Source organism: Salvelinus alpinus, chromosome 31, assembly GCF_045679555.1.
Source record: "Salvelinus alpinus chromosome 31, SLU_Salpinus.1, whole genome shotgun sequence".
NCBI classification, from domain to species: domain Eukaryota; kingdom Metazoa; phylum Chordata; class Actinopteri; order Salmoniformes; family Salmonidae; genus Salvelinus; species Salvelinus alpinus.
The window spans coordinates 30,912,270-30,929,769 of record NC_092116.1 but is presented as its reverse complement, the minus strand read 5'-3'; the positions used below and the strand labels follow the sequence as shown (position 1 = coordinate 30,929,769).

The 17,500-nt window shown below is 45.1% G+C and overlaps 1 protein-coding gene across 3 annotated transcripts in view; it reads right to left on the bottom strand.

The window, feature by feature from the left end:
• The window catches only part of LOC139561273 (pyruvate carboxylase, mitochondrial-like), a 516,102-nt gene that overhangs the window by 87,553 nt on the left and 411,049 nt on the right, over positions 1-17,500 (bottom strand). The window lies entirely within an intron of this gene.

The window sequence follows — 17,500 nt, the reverse complement described above, 5'->3', positions numbered from 1 at the left end:
AACAGGGTCCATAGAGCTCTAGTGCACTTCTTTTGAACAGTGTCCATATAGCTCTAGTGCACTTCTTTTGACCAGGGTCCATAGAGCTCTAGTGCACTTCTTTTGACCAGGGTCCATAGAGCTCTAGTGCACTTCTTTTGACCAGGGTCCATATAGCTCTAGTGCACTTATTTTGAACAGTGTCCATAGAGCTCTAGTGCACTTCTTTTGACCAGGGTCCATAGAGCTCTAGTGCACTTCTTTTGACCAGGGTCCATAGAGCTCTAGTGCACTTCTTTTGAACAGGGTCCATAGAGCTCTAGTGCACTTCTTTTGAACAGGGTCCATAGAGCTCTAGTGCACTTCTTTTGACCAGGGTCCATATAGCTCTAGTGCACTTCTTTTGACCAGGGTCCATAGAGCTCTAGTGCACTTCTTTTGACCAGGGTCCATAGAGCTCTAGTGCGCTATGTAAGGAGTAGGGTGTAATTTAGGACGCATCACCAAGGAGTAAGTATTGAAGGAGATTATGGAGTTGTTAACAGGTATTGTAGACAGTAGAAAGTGAGGCTCTGGTTCGTGTACTAACTCAGCCTACAGGGAGATAAAACATGAGTAGTATTTATCTGTCACTGTTTTCTCTGGTCAAATACAAGCTGTCTTGGAGAGAAAGACAGAAATAGGGAGAGAGAGAAAAGAGAGAGAAAGATGGAAGAGAAAGAGAGAGATGGGGGTTAGGGAGAGAGAGACAGAAATGCCTTGCAGAGGCCTTTGAAGCCCCCTCCCGCTGTTCAGAGGTCATTACAATACAGTGTTAGTAGTGTTTGTTTCAAAAAAGCCTTCGACTCAATTTGGCATGAGGGTCCGCTATACAAATTGTTGGAAAGTGGTGTTGGGGGAAAAACATAAAACATAATAAAATCCATGTACACAAACAACATTGGCAAGAAACACACACATTTCTTCCCAGAGGGCCGTGGGGTGAAACAGGGAAGCAACTTAAGCCCCAACCTCTTCAACATATATATCAACGAATTGGCGAGGGCACTAGAACAGTCTGCAGCACCCGGCCTCACCCTACTAGAATCTGAAGTCAAATGTCTACTGTTTGCTGATGATCTGGTGCTTCTGACCACAACCAAGGAGGGCCTACAGCAGCACCTAGATCTTCTGCACAGATTCTGCCAGACCTGGGCCCTGACAGTAAATCTCAGTAAAACAAAAATAATGGTGTTCCAAAAAAGGTCCAGATCCCAGGACCACAAATACAAATTCCATCTAGACACCGTTGCCCTAGAGCACACAAAAAACGATACATACCTCGGCCTAAACATCAGCGCCACAGGTAACTTCCACAAAGCTGTGAACAATCTGAGAGACAAGGCAAGAAGGGCCTTCTATGCCATCAAAAGGAACATAAAATTGACATACCAATTAGGATCTGGCAAAAAATAAATGAACCAGTTATGGAACCCATTGCCCTTTATGGTTGTGAGGTCTGGGGTCCGCTCACCAACCAAGAATTCACAAAATGGTACAAACACCAAATTGAGACTCTGCATGTAGAATTCTGCAAAAAAAGCCTCTGTGTACAACGTAAAACACCAAATAATGCATGCAGAGCAGAATTAGGCCCAATTCTCAAAATTCATAAAAGAGCCGTTAAATTCTACAACCACCTAAAAGGAAGCGATTCCTAAACCTTCCATAACAAAGCCATCACCTACAGAGAGATGAACCTGGAGAAGAGTCCCCCCTAGCAAGCTGGTCCTGGGGCTCTGTTCACAAACAGACCCCACAGAGCCCAAGGACAGCAACACAATTAGACCCAACCAAATCATGAGAAAACCAAAAATTAACAAAATATATTCAGTTAATAAATAACTGAGCAAACTAGAATGCTATTTGGCCACTTCTTGTCAATATGGGGGCGCTGTTTCCACTTTGGAAAAAATCATGCCCAATTTAAAAGGCCTCGTACTCTATTCTAGATCGTACAATATGCATATTATTATTACTATTGGATAGAAAACACTCTCAAGTTTCTAAAACTGTTTGAATTATATCTGTGAGTAAAACAGAACTCATTTTGCAGCAAACTTCCAGACAAGAAGTGAAAAATCTGAAAACGATGCTCTGTTCCAGGGCCTGCCTATTGAATTGCCTTATATTTATGGATTTGCATGCACTGCATACGCCTTCTACTAGATGTCAACAGGCAGTGGAAGGTGGAATGGGGTGTCTAGCTTGATCTGAGGTCGAACAAGAGCTCTTGGAATGACGTGACCAGAATTTCCTTTCTCTACCTAGGCGCGGGAAGTACCTCCATATTGTCTTATGATAAGCGTTCGGTATACACGGCTATTATCTCCGGCTTTGTTTTTATTTGATACAAATAAGAAAAACATCAAAAAGTAGTTTTTTTCAACCGAGTTTCATCAGTTTATTCAACGTTTAATGGGACTTTTGGAGTTTTCCGTTCTCTGCGTCGAGAGAAATTGGGAACGTCAGCAGCATGGCTAGCCTTGTGGAGCGAATTCGACAGGAGAAAAGGACATTCTAAAACCAAACAACGATTTATTCTGGACAAAGGACTCCTTGTACAAGATTCTGATGGAAGCTCAGCAAAAGTAAGAACAATTTATGATGTTATTTCGTATTTCTGTGGAAAATGTTATTTCTATTATCTGCCGTTTTTGGCGGGCGCTGTCTCGCTATAACGTAAGCTGTTTGTTATCGTAAAGTTATTTTTTTACATCTAACACGGCGGTTGCATTAAGAACCAGTGTATCTTTCATTTGCTATCCAACATGTATTTTTTAGTAAAGTTTATGATGAGTTCTTTGGTCAGATTAGGTGAGTGTCCAAAATATCTCCTGACATTCTGGGGAATCGATGCTACATTTTCACAATGTATAACCACGGGTTGCAGCTCTAAATATGCACATTTTCGAACAAAACATATGTGTATTGTATAACCTGATGTTATAAAACTGTCATCAGATGAAGTTGTCCAAGGTTAGTGATTCATTTGATATCTTTTGCTGGTTTTTGCGATCGCTACCTTTTGCTGCTAATAAATGCATTTGTGTGTTTGGCTATTGTGGTAAGCTAATATAATGCTATATTGTGTTTTCGCTGTAAAACACTTAAAAAATCGGAAATATTGGCTGGATTCACAAGATGTTTATCTTTCATTTGCTGTACACTATGTATTTTACATAAATGTTTTATGACGAGTATTTAGGTATTTCACGTTGCTCTCTGTAATTATTCTGGCTGCTTTGGTGATATTTTTGATGGTAGCTGCAATGTAAAACTATGATTTATACCTCAAATATGCACATTTTCGAACAAAACATAAATTTATTGTATAACATGTTATAAGACTGTCATCTGATGAAGTTGTTTCTTGGTTAGTGACTAATTATATCTCTATTTGGTCGGTTTTGTGATAGCTACCTATGCGGTAGAAAAATGGTGAAAATATGCGGTTGAGTCTTTTGCTATTGTGGTTAGCTAATAGAAATAAATATTGTGTTTTCGCTGTAAAACATTTTAAAAATCGGAAATGATGGCTGGATTCACAAGATGTTTATCTTTCATTTGCTGTATTGGACTTGTGATTTCATGAAAATTATATTATATGATATCCCTGTTGCGTTAGGCTAGGCTATGCTAGTCAGCTTTTTTGATGAGGATGCTCCCGGATCTGGGATGGGTAGCAATGAAAGGTTTTAAACAGAGAGTACATAGTGGCAGAATACCTGACCACTGTGACTGACCTGAATTTAAGGAAAGTTTTGACTATGTACAGACTCAGTGAGCATAGCCTTGCTATTGAGAAAGGCCACCGTAGGCAGACCTGGCTCTCAAGAGAAGACAGGCTATGTGCACACTGCTCACAAAATGAGGTGGAAACTGATCTGCACTTCCTAACCTCCTGTCAAATGTATGACTATATTAGAGACACATATTTCCCTCAGATTACACAGACCCACAAAGAATTAGAAAACAAACCCGATTTTGACTCCCATATCTACTGGGTGAAATACCACAGTGTGCCATCACAGCAGCAGGATGTGTGACCTGTTGTCACAAGAAAAGGGCAACCAGTGAAGAACAAACACCATTGTAAAAATGAACCCATATTTATGTTGATTTATTTTCCCTTTTGTACTTTAACTATTTGCACCTAATATGACATTTGTAATGTCTATATTCTTTTGGAACTTTGTTCAATTGTTATTGTTGATTTCATTTTTGTTCTTTATCTAGGTCACCTGCTTGTGCAATGTTAACATATGTTTCCCATGCCAATAAAGCAACACTGTCTGAAATTGAATTGAGAGAGACAGAGAGAGAGAAAGAGAGACATATATATATATATATATATATATATATATATATATATATATATATATATATATACGTATATATACAGTATATATATATATATTTAGAGCGAGAGAGATAGACAGAGACAGGTAAAGAGAGATACTTAGAGAGAGATAGAGAGACAGAGAGAGACAGAGAGACAGAGAGAGAGAGGGATAGAGAGATAGAGAAAGAGAGTGAGAGACAAAGAGAGAATTAAAGCGAGAGAGAAAGAAAATGAGTTTGAGTTTTAAATGAAATTTTTGGGGTCTGGGAACCCACAACACAATAAACACTCAAACAATACACATAAATTAAAAACACCAAATCTTGTGTTTGGTGAGCAGCATCATCCAGCAGCATCTAAATACCCCATTTACTCATAAACAGATCAACGTTATTAACCAGTACCCCATTTACTCATAAACAGATCAACGTTATTAACCAGTTTATAATAGGTAAACTCAAATCCTCAGTCTCGCTGCCAGCATCCCCTCCAGCATGCTCACCACATCCACAGATCCGGCTCTGAATACTGTTATTTCCTGTTGCTAATTTAGTAAGAGAACTACACCCCTTCAACTAAACCTGTACTTTGGCCCAAATATAGACTGTTGGGAAGAGAAAACCTCTCCCAGAGCTGAGAACTAAGTAGTGATCATGTCAATCATCCCGACCAACCGACCAGTAACTATCATAAACAGATCAATGCTATTAACCAGTACCCCATTTACTCATAAACAGATCAATGTTATTAACCAGTACCCCATTTACTCATAAACAGATTAATGCTATTAACCAGTACCCCATTTACTCATAAACAGATCAATGCTATTAACCAGTACCCCATTTACTCATAAACAGATCAATGTTATTACCCAGTACCCCATTTACTCATAAACAGATCAATGTTATTAACCAGTACCCCATTTACTCATAAACAGATCAATGCTATTAACCAGTACCCCATTTACTCATAAACAGATCAATGTTATTAACCAGTACCCCATTTACTTATAAACAGATCAATGTTATTAACCAGTACCCCATTTACTCATAAACAGATCAATGCTATTAACCAGTACCCCATTTACTCATAAACAGATCAATGTTATTACCCAGTACCCCATTTACTCATAAACAGATCAATGTTATTAACCAGTACCCCATTTACTCATAAACAAATCAATGCTATTAACCAGTACCCCATTTACTCATAAACAGATCAATGTTATTAACCAGTACCCCATTTACTTATAAACAGATCAATGTTATTAACCAGTACCCCATTTACTCATAAACAGATTAATGCTATTAACCAGTACCCCATTTACTCATAAACAGATCAATGCTATTAACCAGTACCCCATTTACTCATAAACAGATCAATGTTATTAACCAGTACCCCATTTACTTATAAACAGATCAATGTTATTAACCAGTACCCCATTTACTCATAAACAGATTAATGCTATTAACCAGTACCCCATTTACTCTTAAACAGATCAATGCTATTAACCAGTACCCCATTTACTCATAAACAGATCAATGTTATTAACCAGTACCCCATTTACTCATAAACAGATCAATGTTATTAACCAGTACCCCATTTACTCATAAACAGATCAATGTTATTAACCAGTACCCCATTTACTCATAAACAGATCAATGTTATTACCCAGTACCCCATTTACTCATAAACAGATCAATGTTATTAACCAGTACCCCATTTACTCATAAACAGATCAATGCTATTAACCAGTACCCCATTTACTCATAAACAGATCAATGTTATTAACCAGTACCCCATTTACTTATAAACAGATCAATGTTATTAACCAGTACCCCATTTACTCATAAACAGATCAATGCTATTAACCAGTACCCCATTTACTCATAAACAGATCAATGTTATTACCCAGTACCCCATTTACTCATAAACAGATCAATGTTATTAACCAGTACCCCATTTACTCATAAACAAATCAATGCTATTAACCAGTACCCCATTTACTCATAAACAGATCAATGTTATTAACCAGTACCCCATTTACTTATAAACAGATCAATGTTATTAACCAGTACCCCATTTACTCATAAACAGATTAATGCTATTAACCAGTACCCCATTTACTCATAAACAGATCAATGCTATTAACCAGTACCCCATTTACTCATAAACAGATCAATGTTATTAACCAGTACCCCATTTACTTATAAACAGATCAATGTTATTAACCAGTACCCCATTTACTCATAAACAGATTAATGCTATTAACCAGTACCCCATTTACTCTTAAACAGATCAATGCTATTAACCAGTACCCCATTTACTCATAAACAGATCAATGTTATTAACCAGTACCCCATTTACTCATAAACAGATCAATGTTATTAACCAGTACCCCATTTACTCATAAACAGATCAATGTTATTAACCAGTACCCCATTTACTCATAAACAGATCAATGTTATTAACCAGTTTGTAGTAGGTAAACTCAACCCTCAGTCTCGCTGCCAACATCCCCTCCGGCATGCAGCCCTCAGCTACGCTTCTGCTCCACATCAGATGACCCAGCTTGGTAAACCCCACACCTAACAGGCATGAACGTAGGCTGGCTGAACTCATAGCACGGGACTGGATGGCAGTGTTGTGAGAAAGAGGCTCTTCAAAAAGCCACATCCCTGGTGGCGTGCCAGCCTTACAGAACAAGTTGAGAACTCCCCAAGCCTGCATAACAGACTCATAAAATGGGGTCAGGCCAGACAAATCACCCCCCTCCAGCTTTAAGAGGAAAAGATGCTTGTCTAAGCCCAAACAGCCCGCTCTCCTCACCAATGTATAGTCTGTGTCGACTCAGCTAGAACCGTCACTGAACAACAGTCTCTGGGCTGCTTGAAGGTGAAAAGCCATGATCCTGGAAGAAATGTCCACCACGCCTTGTCCACCCTCGTGCAGTGGCAGGTACGGTGCTTTAATCCAATTTTGTCCAGACCAGAAGAAATTAATAAGTGTCATCTGAAGCTCTTGTATCAGACCCACCGGCTGTAAAATCATTAGTCTGTGCCACAGCTAGATCATTGGCTACCAGCACCCTTCCCCTATAAGACAGCTGTGGTACCCATTTCCACCCTGACAATCTGACACACACCTTCTCCACTGCACCCTTCCCCTATAAGACAGCTGTGGTACCCATTTCCATCTAGACAATCTGACACACACCTTCTCCACTGCACCCTTACAGTTATTGTTTTGAAAGATATCAGAGCCTTTGGAAAAAAAATAATCTCTGCCCAAATGAAGCCCCCCTGGTAACCGTGGAGCGGACCCTATCTGAACCCCCTGGTAACCGTGGAGTGGACCCTATCTGAATCCCCCTGGTAACCGTGGAGCGGACCCTATCTGAAGCCCCCTGGTAACCGTGGAGCGGACCCTATCTGAAGCCCCCTGGTAACCGTGGAGCGGACCCTATCTGAAGCCCCCTGGTAACCGTGGAGTGGACCCTATCTGAAGCTGACCTGCCCACAGTGATTCACTCTTTACCCAATTGACTCTAGCTGAGGAGGCCCCCTCATACACCTTTAAAGAGAACCTTAACATCCTCACCTCACCACCTCACTCCTGAAATTGGGCATCCCTGCCTGATACCCCTTTGGACGGGGATGGGGCAGCTCAAACCACCTCCCACCTTCACCATACATGAGGCCCCAGCATACAGTAAAGTCATCCACCTTCACCATACATGAGGCCCCAGCATACAGTAAACTCACCCACCTTCACCATACATGAGGCCCCAGCATACAGTCAACTCATCCACCTTCACCATAAATGAGGCCCCAGCATACAGTAAACTTATCCACCTTCACCATACACGAGGCCCCAGCATACAGTAAACTCACCCACCTTCACCATACATGAGGCCCCAGCATACAGTAAACTCACCCACCTTCACCATACACGAGGCCCCAGCATACAGTAAACTCACCCACCTTCACCATACATGAGGCCCCAGCATACAGTAAAGTCATCCACCTTCACCATACATGAGGCCCCAGCATACAGTAAACTTATCCACCTTCACCATACACGAGGCCCCAGCATACAGTAAACTCACCCACCTTCACCATACACGAGGCCCCAGCATACAGTAAACTCACCCACCTTCACCATACACGAGGCCCCAGCATACAGTAAACTCACCCACCTTCACCATACATGAGGCCCCAGCATACAGTCAACTCATCCACCTTCACCATACATGAGGCCCCAGCATACAGTAAACTTATCCACCTTCACCATACACGAGGCCCCAGCATACAGTAAACTTATCCACCTTCACCATACACGAGGCCCCAGCATACAGTAAACTCACCCACCTTCACCATACATGAGGCCCCAGCATACAGTAAGCTCACCCACCTTCACCATACATGAGGCCCCAGCATACAGTCAACTCACCCACCTTCACCATACATGAGGCCCCAGCATACAGTAAACTCATCCACCTTCACCATACATGAGGCCCCAGCATACAGTAAACTCACCCACCTTCACCATACATGAGGCCCCAGCATACAGTAAACTCACCCACCTTCACCATACATGAGGCCCCAGCATACAGTAAACTCACCCACCTTCACCATACATGAGGCCCCAGCATACAGTAAACTCACCCACCTTCACCATACACGAGGCCCCAGCATACAGTAAACTCATCCACCTTCACCATACATGAGGCCCCAGCATACAGTAAACTCACCCACCTTCACCATACACGAGGCCCCAGGATACAGTAAACTCACCCACCTTCACCATACATGAGGCCCCAGCATACAGTAAACTCACCCACCTTCACCATACATGAGGCCCCAGCATACAGTAAACTCACCCACCTTCACCATACATGAGGCCCCAGCATACAGTCAACTCACCCACCTTCACCATACATGAGGCCCCAGCATACAGTAAAGTCATCCACCTTCACCATACATGAGGCCCCAGCATACAGTAAACTCACCCACCTTCACCATACACGAGGCCCCAGCATACAGTAAAGTCATCCACCTTCACCATACATGAGGCCCCAGCATACAGTAAACTCACCCACCTTCACCATACACGAGGCCCCAGCATACAGTAAACTCATCCAAGACAAAAGAACATCCCCAAACCCAAAGGTCAAAGGTCTTCTCCTGATCCAAAGAAAGTAAACCCACATTCACATCAGACAGTTTACAAATGTCTAAAACATCTCTTATCAGAAACAAGTTATCAACGATTGAGCGATCAGGTAACACAGTAAGACTGGTCCTTGTGGACCAACAGCCCCAGATACTCTTTCAACCTGTTTGAGAGACGCTTCGATATCATTTTAGTTTCTGCACAGAGCAACGCAACAGGTCGTCAATTTTTTTTAGAAGAGCCAAATCCTAATTTTTTGGGGCAACAATGAAAGCACAGCACGTTGACAGGATACAGGAAGAGAACCCTCATGAAAAGATTCACACAACACTTCATTAAAATCCCCCACAAAAGACCCCCAAAAGTGTTATAGAACTCAGATGGTAAACCATCGATGCCAGGGGCCTGATGAGAGCTGTGTAACTGTAGTGGACAGCTCTGGCAGAGTAATGTCAGAGCCTAAAGCAACTCTCTGCTCAGGGCCCAAATGTGTAACAACTGTTTAGCACACAGAGAGTCACAATCCTCCAGCAGTAGACTGTTGACAAAACACACATATTTGGGCCTTCCCAACCTCCCACCATTGTCTCAAGGACTCCAAGTTTAATTTAATAACACTACATTTTTCCCAAAACAACAAAAACTTTTCACAAAACATGACATCATGTAACAACTTAACATTAAAATACCAGTAAGGTGATGATCCTTCGTGGACAGGACAAGTGAATATCAACAGTAACAATATGGTGATCAGAGAAACCCACAGGAGTAATATCACACCTTCCAACCCTACTACAGTAGAGATCAGATACATACAACCTGTCTAACCTTCCAACCCTACTACAGTAGAGATCAGATACATACAACCTGTCTAACCTTCCAACCCTACTACAGTAGTGATCAGATACAACCTGTCTAACCTTCCAACCCTACTACAGTAGTGATCAGATACAACCTGTCTAACCTTCCAACCCTACTACAGTAGAGATCAGATACATACAACCTGTCTAACCTTCCAACCCTACTACAGTAGTGATCAGATACAACCTGTCTAACCTTCCAACCCTACTACAGTAGAGATCAGATACATACAACCTGTCTAACCTTCCAACCCTACTACAGTAGTGATCAGATACAACCTGTCTAACCTTCCAACCCTACTACAGTAGAGATCAGATACAACCTGTCTAACCTTCCAACCCTACTACAGTAGAGATCAGATACAGACAACCTGTCTAACCTTCCAACCCTACTACTGTAGTGATCAGATACATACAACCTGTCTAACCTTCCAACCCTACTACAGTAGTGATCAGATACAACCTGTCTAACCTTCCAACCCTACTCCAGTAGAGATCAGATACATACAACCTGTCTAACCTTCTACCCTACTACAGTAGTGATCAGATACATACAACCTGTCTAACCTTCCAACTCTACTACAGTAGTGATCAGATACATACAACCTGTCTAACCTTCCAACCCTACTACAGTAGAGATCAGATACAACCTGTCTAACCTTCCAACCCTACTACAGTAGAGATCAGATACATACAACCTGTCTAACCTTCCAACCCTACTACAGTAGAGATCAGATACATACAACCTGTCTAACCTTCCAACCCTACTACAGTAGAGATCAGATACAACCTGTCTAACCTTCCAACCCTACTACAGTAGAGATCAGATACATATAACCTGTCTAACCTTCCAACCCTACTACAGTAGAGATCAGATACATACAACCTGTCTAACCTTCCAACCCTACTACAGTAGAGATCAGATACATACAACCTGTCTAACCTTCCAACCCTACTACAGTAGAGATCAGATACATACAACCTGTCTAACCTTCCAACCCTACTACAGTAGTGATCAGATACAACCTGTCTAACCTTCCAACCCTACTACAGTAGTGATCAGATACATACAACCTGTCTAACCTTCCAACCCTACTACAGTAGAGATCAGATACATACAACCTGTCTAACCTTCCAACCCTACTACAGTAGTGATCAGATACATACAACCTGTCTAACCTTCCAACCCTACTACAGTAGTGATCAGATACAACCTGTCTAACCTTCCAACCCTACTACAGTAGAGATCAGATACATACAACCTGTCTCACCTTCCAACCCTACTACAGTAGTGATCAGATACATACAACCTGTCTAACCTTCCAACTCTACTACAGTAGTGATCAGATACAACCTGTCTCACCTTCCAACCCTACTACAGTAGTGATCAGATACATACAACCTGTCTAACCTTCCAACTCTACTACAGTAGTGATCAGATACAACCTGTCTAACCTTCCAACCCTACTACAGTAGAGATCAGATACATACAACCTGTCTAACCTTCCAACCCTACTACAGTAGAGATCAGATACATACAACCTGTCTAACCTTCCAACCCTACTACAGTAGTGATCAGATACATACCAACCTGTCTAACCTTCCTGCACCGACACCTCCTTCATTAACTTTTAACCATGTGTAGTGTCTAACTTGAGCATGTCTTTCTCTCCACACATCAGAAAGCTCAAACTCAGCTAATAGACCAGACAGACAAGTAGCTGACCGCAGGTGAGGTTCTTCAGCAGTGCGATCAACAGTAAAATCCACTGTACAGTTCCAGTCCCCCCCTAAAACCACACACCCCTCTTGGTCACAATGTCTTCAGGTTTCCTTGATTTTTATCAAATACAGCAATACGCTCTGTACCCTCATTAGGAGCAGAAACAACACAACACATCCACCTCGACCAATAAAACCCGACCCGTGACAATCTCTGTTGTAGAGAGAACAGTCACCCCTAAGCCTGAGGAAAACAACATTTCCACCCCTGAAATTAGTACCACGACTGAGTATATGCTGCCCCTCCCACCACCTACCCCAGTCCACCTCCTTATCCTCATCACAATGTATCTCCTGTAGAACTCAACCTCATTATCCTCATCACTATGTTTCTCCTGTAGAAGTCCACCTCCTTATCCTCATCACAATGTATCTCCTGTAGAACTCAACCTCATTATCCTCATCACTATGTATCTCCTGTAGAAGTCCACGTCATTATCCTCATCACTATGTATCTCCTGTAGAAGTCAACCTCATTATCCTCATCACTATGTTTCTCCTGTAGAAGTCCACCTCATTATCCTCATCACTATGTATCTCCTGTAGAACTCAACCTCATTAGTCTCATCACTATGTATCTCCTGTAGAAGTCCACCTCATTATCCTCATCACTATGTATCTCCTGTAGAAGTCAACCTCATTATCCTCATCACTATGTATCTCCTGTAGAAGTCCACCTCATTATCCTCATCACTATGTATCTCCTGTAGAAGTCCACCTCATTATCCTCATCACTATGTATCTCCTGTAGAAGCCCACCTTATTATCCTCATCACTATGTATCTCCTGTAGAAGTCCACCTCATTATCCTCATCACTATGTATCTCCTGTAGAAGCCCACCTCATTATCCTCATCATTATGTATCTCCTGTAGAAAAACGACATTAAACCTGTCCCTTCCCCATCTTATTCCTGTCCCTTCCCCTCTTATTCCTGTCCCTTCCCCTCTTATTCCTGTCACTTCCCCTCTTATTCCTGTCCCTTCCCCATCTTATTCCTGTCCCTTCCCCATCTTATTCCTGTCCCTTCCCCATCTTATTCCTGTCCCTTCCCCTCTTATTCCTGTCCCTTCCCCTCTTATTCCTGTCACTTCCCCTCTTATTCCTGTCCCTTCCCCTCTTATTCCTGTCCCTTCCCCTCTTATTCCTGTCCCTTCCCCTCTTATTCCTGTCCCTTCCCCATCTTATTCCTGTCCCTTCCCCTCTTATTCCTGTCCCTTCCCCTCTTATTCCTGTCCCTTCCCCCTCTTATTCCTGTCCCTTCCCCTCTTATTCCTGTCACTTCCCCTCTTATTCCTGTCCCTTCCCCTCTTATTCCTGTCCCTTCCCTCTCTTATTCCTGTCCCGTCCCCTCTTATTCCTGTCCCTTCCCTCTCTTATTCCTGTCCCGTCCCTCTCTTATTCCTGTCCCGTCCCTCTCTTATTCCTGTCCCTTCACTCTCTTATTCCTGTCCCTTCCCCCTCTTAATCCTGTCCCTTCCCCCTCTTATTCCTGTCCCTTCCCTCTCTTATTCCTGTCCCTTCCCCTCTTATTCCTGTCCCTTCCCCTCTTATTCCTGTCCCGTCCCCTCTTATTCCTGTCCCTTCCCTCTCTTATTCCTGTCCCTTCTCCCCTCTTATTCCTGTCCCTTCCCCCTCTTATTCCTGTCCCTTCCCCCTCTTATTCCTGTCCCCTCCCCTCTTATTCCTGTCCCTTCCCCTCTTATTCCTGTCCCTTCCCTCTCTTATTCCTGTCCCTTCTCCCCTCTTATTCCTGTCCCTTCCCCCTCTTATTCCTGTCCCTTCCCCCTCTTTTTCCCGTCCCTTCCACTTCTTAATCCTGTCCCTTCCCCCTCCTATTCATGTCCCTTCCCCCATTAATATTGAGAGAACCTACCCTTATTACCTCCATATAGAGAAAAGAAAAGCAGAAGAAACCACAGAGAAACCAGACAAGGAGAGAAAAATACCCTGTAAGGCATGATCATCATCATCGTTTTTATTTTCTCTTATTAACCGTACCACGTTTCCCGCCACCTTTTGTTGCCGTGACAGCAGTAACACATTCCCTCAAGCGGAAATGCTTCTACACACTCAACTGGTCTAACACCACCGTCTTCTGTAACACCACAGCTGACCTCACAGTCTTATCAACATCAAAAACATCTGCCAATTTGACAGATTTCCCAAAAGTCTGATCCAGGAACACATTTATCTCCTCTAGATTGTAAATTGAGTCGTCACCAGCTGCTGTCGTATCAGGAGAGATATCCATATCCTTCTCCTGATTCTCCTCAACTGAGGCCACAGACCCCTGACTCCCCTCACCTCAACTGAGGCCACAGACCCCTGACTCCCCTCACCTCAACTGAGGCCACAGACCCCTGACTCCCCTCACCTCAACTGAGGCCACAAACCCCTGACTCCCCTCACCTCAACTGAGGCCACAGACCCCTGACTCCCCTAACCTCAACTGAGGCCACAGACCCCTGACTCCCCTCCCCTCAACTGAGGCCACAGACCCCTGACTCCCCTCACCTCAACTGAGGCCACAGACCCCTGACTCCCCTCACCTCAACTGAGGCCACAGACCCCTGACTCCCTTCACCTCAACTGAGGCCACAAACCCCTGACTCCCTTCACCTCAACTGAGGCCACAAACCCCTGACTCCCCTCACCTCAACTGAGGCCACAGACCCCTGACTCCCCTCACCTCAACTGAGGCCACAGACCCCTGACTCCCTTCACCTCAACTGAGGCCACAGACCCCTGACTCCCCTCACCTCAACTGAGGCCACAGACCCCTGACTCCCCTCACCTCAACTGAGGCCACAGACCCCTGACTCCCCTCACCTCAACTGAGGCCACAGACCCCTGACTCCCCTCACCTCAACTGAGGCCACAGACCCCTGACTCCCCTCACCTCAACTGAGGCCACAGACCCCTGACTCCCTTCACCTCAACTGAGGCCACAGACCCCTGACTCCCTTCACCTCAACTGAGGCCACAAACCCCTGACTCCCTTCACCTCAACTGAGGCCACAAACCCCTGACTCCCCTCTCCTCAACTGAGGCCACAGACCCCTGACTCCCCTCACCTCAACTGAGGCCACAGACCCCTGACTCCCCTCAGCCACATCCCTCTCAACACTTCCCACTTGCACCCCATTACTCGTACTGGGCATCTCCTCCACTACCTGGGAGCCTAGCTCCACATGAACCCCCTCCTGTACCCCAGCACTCGTACTGGGCAACTCCTCACCAGTCTGAGGAAATGGCTCTTCAGATCCGTCCTTACCTTCTACAACAATATGTTTCTGCTGCATAGCATTCTCCTCTGGTACAAGTTGCAACTCCGTGCCCTCAACACGGACAACTTGTTTCTCAGCACCAGGTGGTTGTGGCAGCTCTACCGCTGTCTGCCCAATTCTCCCTACATCAGTGGGCCCAGGCGTTACGAGGACCACGTCTCCCTACATCAGTGGGCCCAGGCGTTACGAGGACCACCTCTCCCTACATCAGTGGGCCCAGGCGTTACGAGGACCACCTCTCTCTACATCAGTGGGCCCAGGCGTTACGAGGCCCACCTCTCTCTACATCAGTGGGCCCAGGCGTTACGAGGCCCACCTCTCCCTACATCAGTGGGCCCAGGCGTTACGAGGACCACCTCTCTCTACATCAGTGGGCCCAGGCGTTACGAGGACCACGTCTCCCCACATCAGTGGGCCCAGGCGTTACGAGGACCACGTCTCCCTACATCAGTGGGCCCAGGTGTTACGAGGACCACCTCTCTCTACATCAGTGGGCCCAGGCGTTACGAGGACCACCTCTCTCTACATCAGTGGGCCCAGGCGTTACGAGGACCACGTCTCCCCACATCAGTGGGCCCAGGCGTTACGAGGACCACGTCTCCCCACATCAGTGGGCCCAGGCGTTACGAGGACCACGTCTCTCTACATCAGTGGGCCCAGGCGTTACGAGGACCACGTCTATCTACATCAGTGGGCCCAGACGTTACGAGGACCATCTCTCTCTACATCAGTGGGCCCAGGCGTTACGAGGACCACCTCTCTCTACATCAGTGGGCCCAGGCGTTACGAGGACCACCTCTCTCTACATCAGTGGGCCCAGGCTTTACGAGGCCCACCTCTCTCTACATCAGTGGGCCCAGGCGTTACGAGGACCACGTCTCCCTACATCAGTGGGCCCAGGCATTACGAGGACCACGTCTCTCTACATCAGTGGTCCCAGGCTTTACGAGGCCCACCTCTCTCTACATCAGTGGGCCCAGGCGTTACGAGGACCACGACTCCCTACATCAGTGGGCCCAGGCGTTACGAGGACCACGTCTCTCTACATCAGTGGGCCCAGGCATTACGAGGACCACGTCTCTCTACATCAGTGGGCCCAGGCGTTACGAGGACCACGTCTCTCTACATCAGTGGGCCCAGACGTTACGAGGACCACCTCTCCCTACATCAGTGGGCCCAGGCGTTACGAGGACCACCTCTCCCTACATCAGTGGGCCCAGGCGTTACGAGGACCACCTCTCCCTACATCAGTGGGCCCAGGCGTTACGAGGACCACCTCTCCCTACATCAGTGGGCCCAGGCGTTACGAGGACCACCTCTCTCTACATCAGTGGGCCCAGGCGTTACGAGGACCACGTCTCCCTACATCAGTGGGCCCAGGCGTTACGAGGACCACGTCTCTCTACATCAGTGGGCCCAGGCGTTACGAGGACCACGTCTCCCTACATCAGTGGGCCCAGACGTTACGAGGACCACCTCTCCCTACATCAGTGGGCCCAGGCGTTACGAGGACCACCTCTCTCTATATCAGTGGGCCCAGGCGTTACGAGGACCACCTCTCTCTACATCAGTGGGCCCAGGCTTTACGAGAACGACCTGCGCCCCTCCCTCCGCTTTCTCCCTTTTCGGGCAAGCATGTCGCTTATGGCCCACATCACCACACTCAAAACACCGTTGACTACCCGTACTAGCATGAGCCATATACAGTCTATTGTCATACTTGACTTTAAACGATAAATCCAAAGTCTGCTACGGTGAGTCCAAAAACATAAACACCTGTCGCCGAAACGACATAACCTGTTTCAGAGCCGGGTGTTTGAAACAACATAACCTGTTTCAGAGCCAGGTGTTTGAAACAACATAACCTGTTTCAGAGCCAGGTGTTTTAAACAACATAACCTGTTTCAGAGCCGGGTGTTTGAAACAACATAACCTGTTTCAGAGCCAGGTGTTTGAAACAACATAACCTGTTTCAGAGCCAGGTGTTTGAAACAACATAACCTGTTTCAGAGCCAGGTGTTTTAAACAACA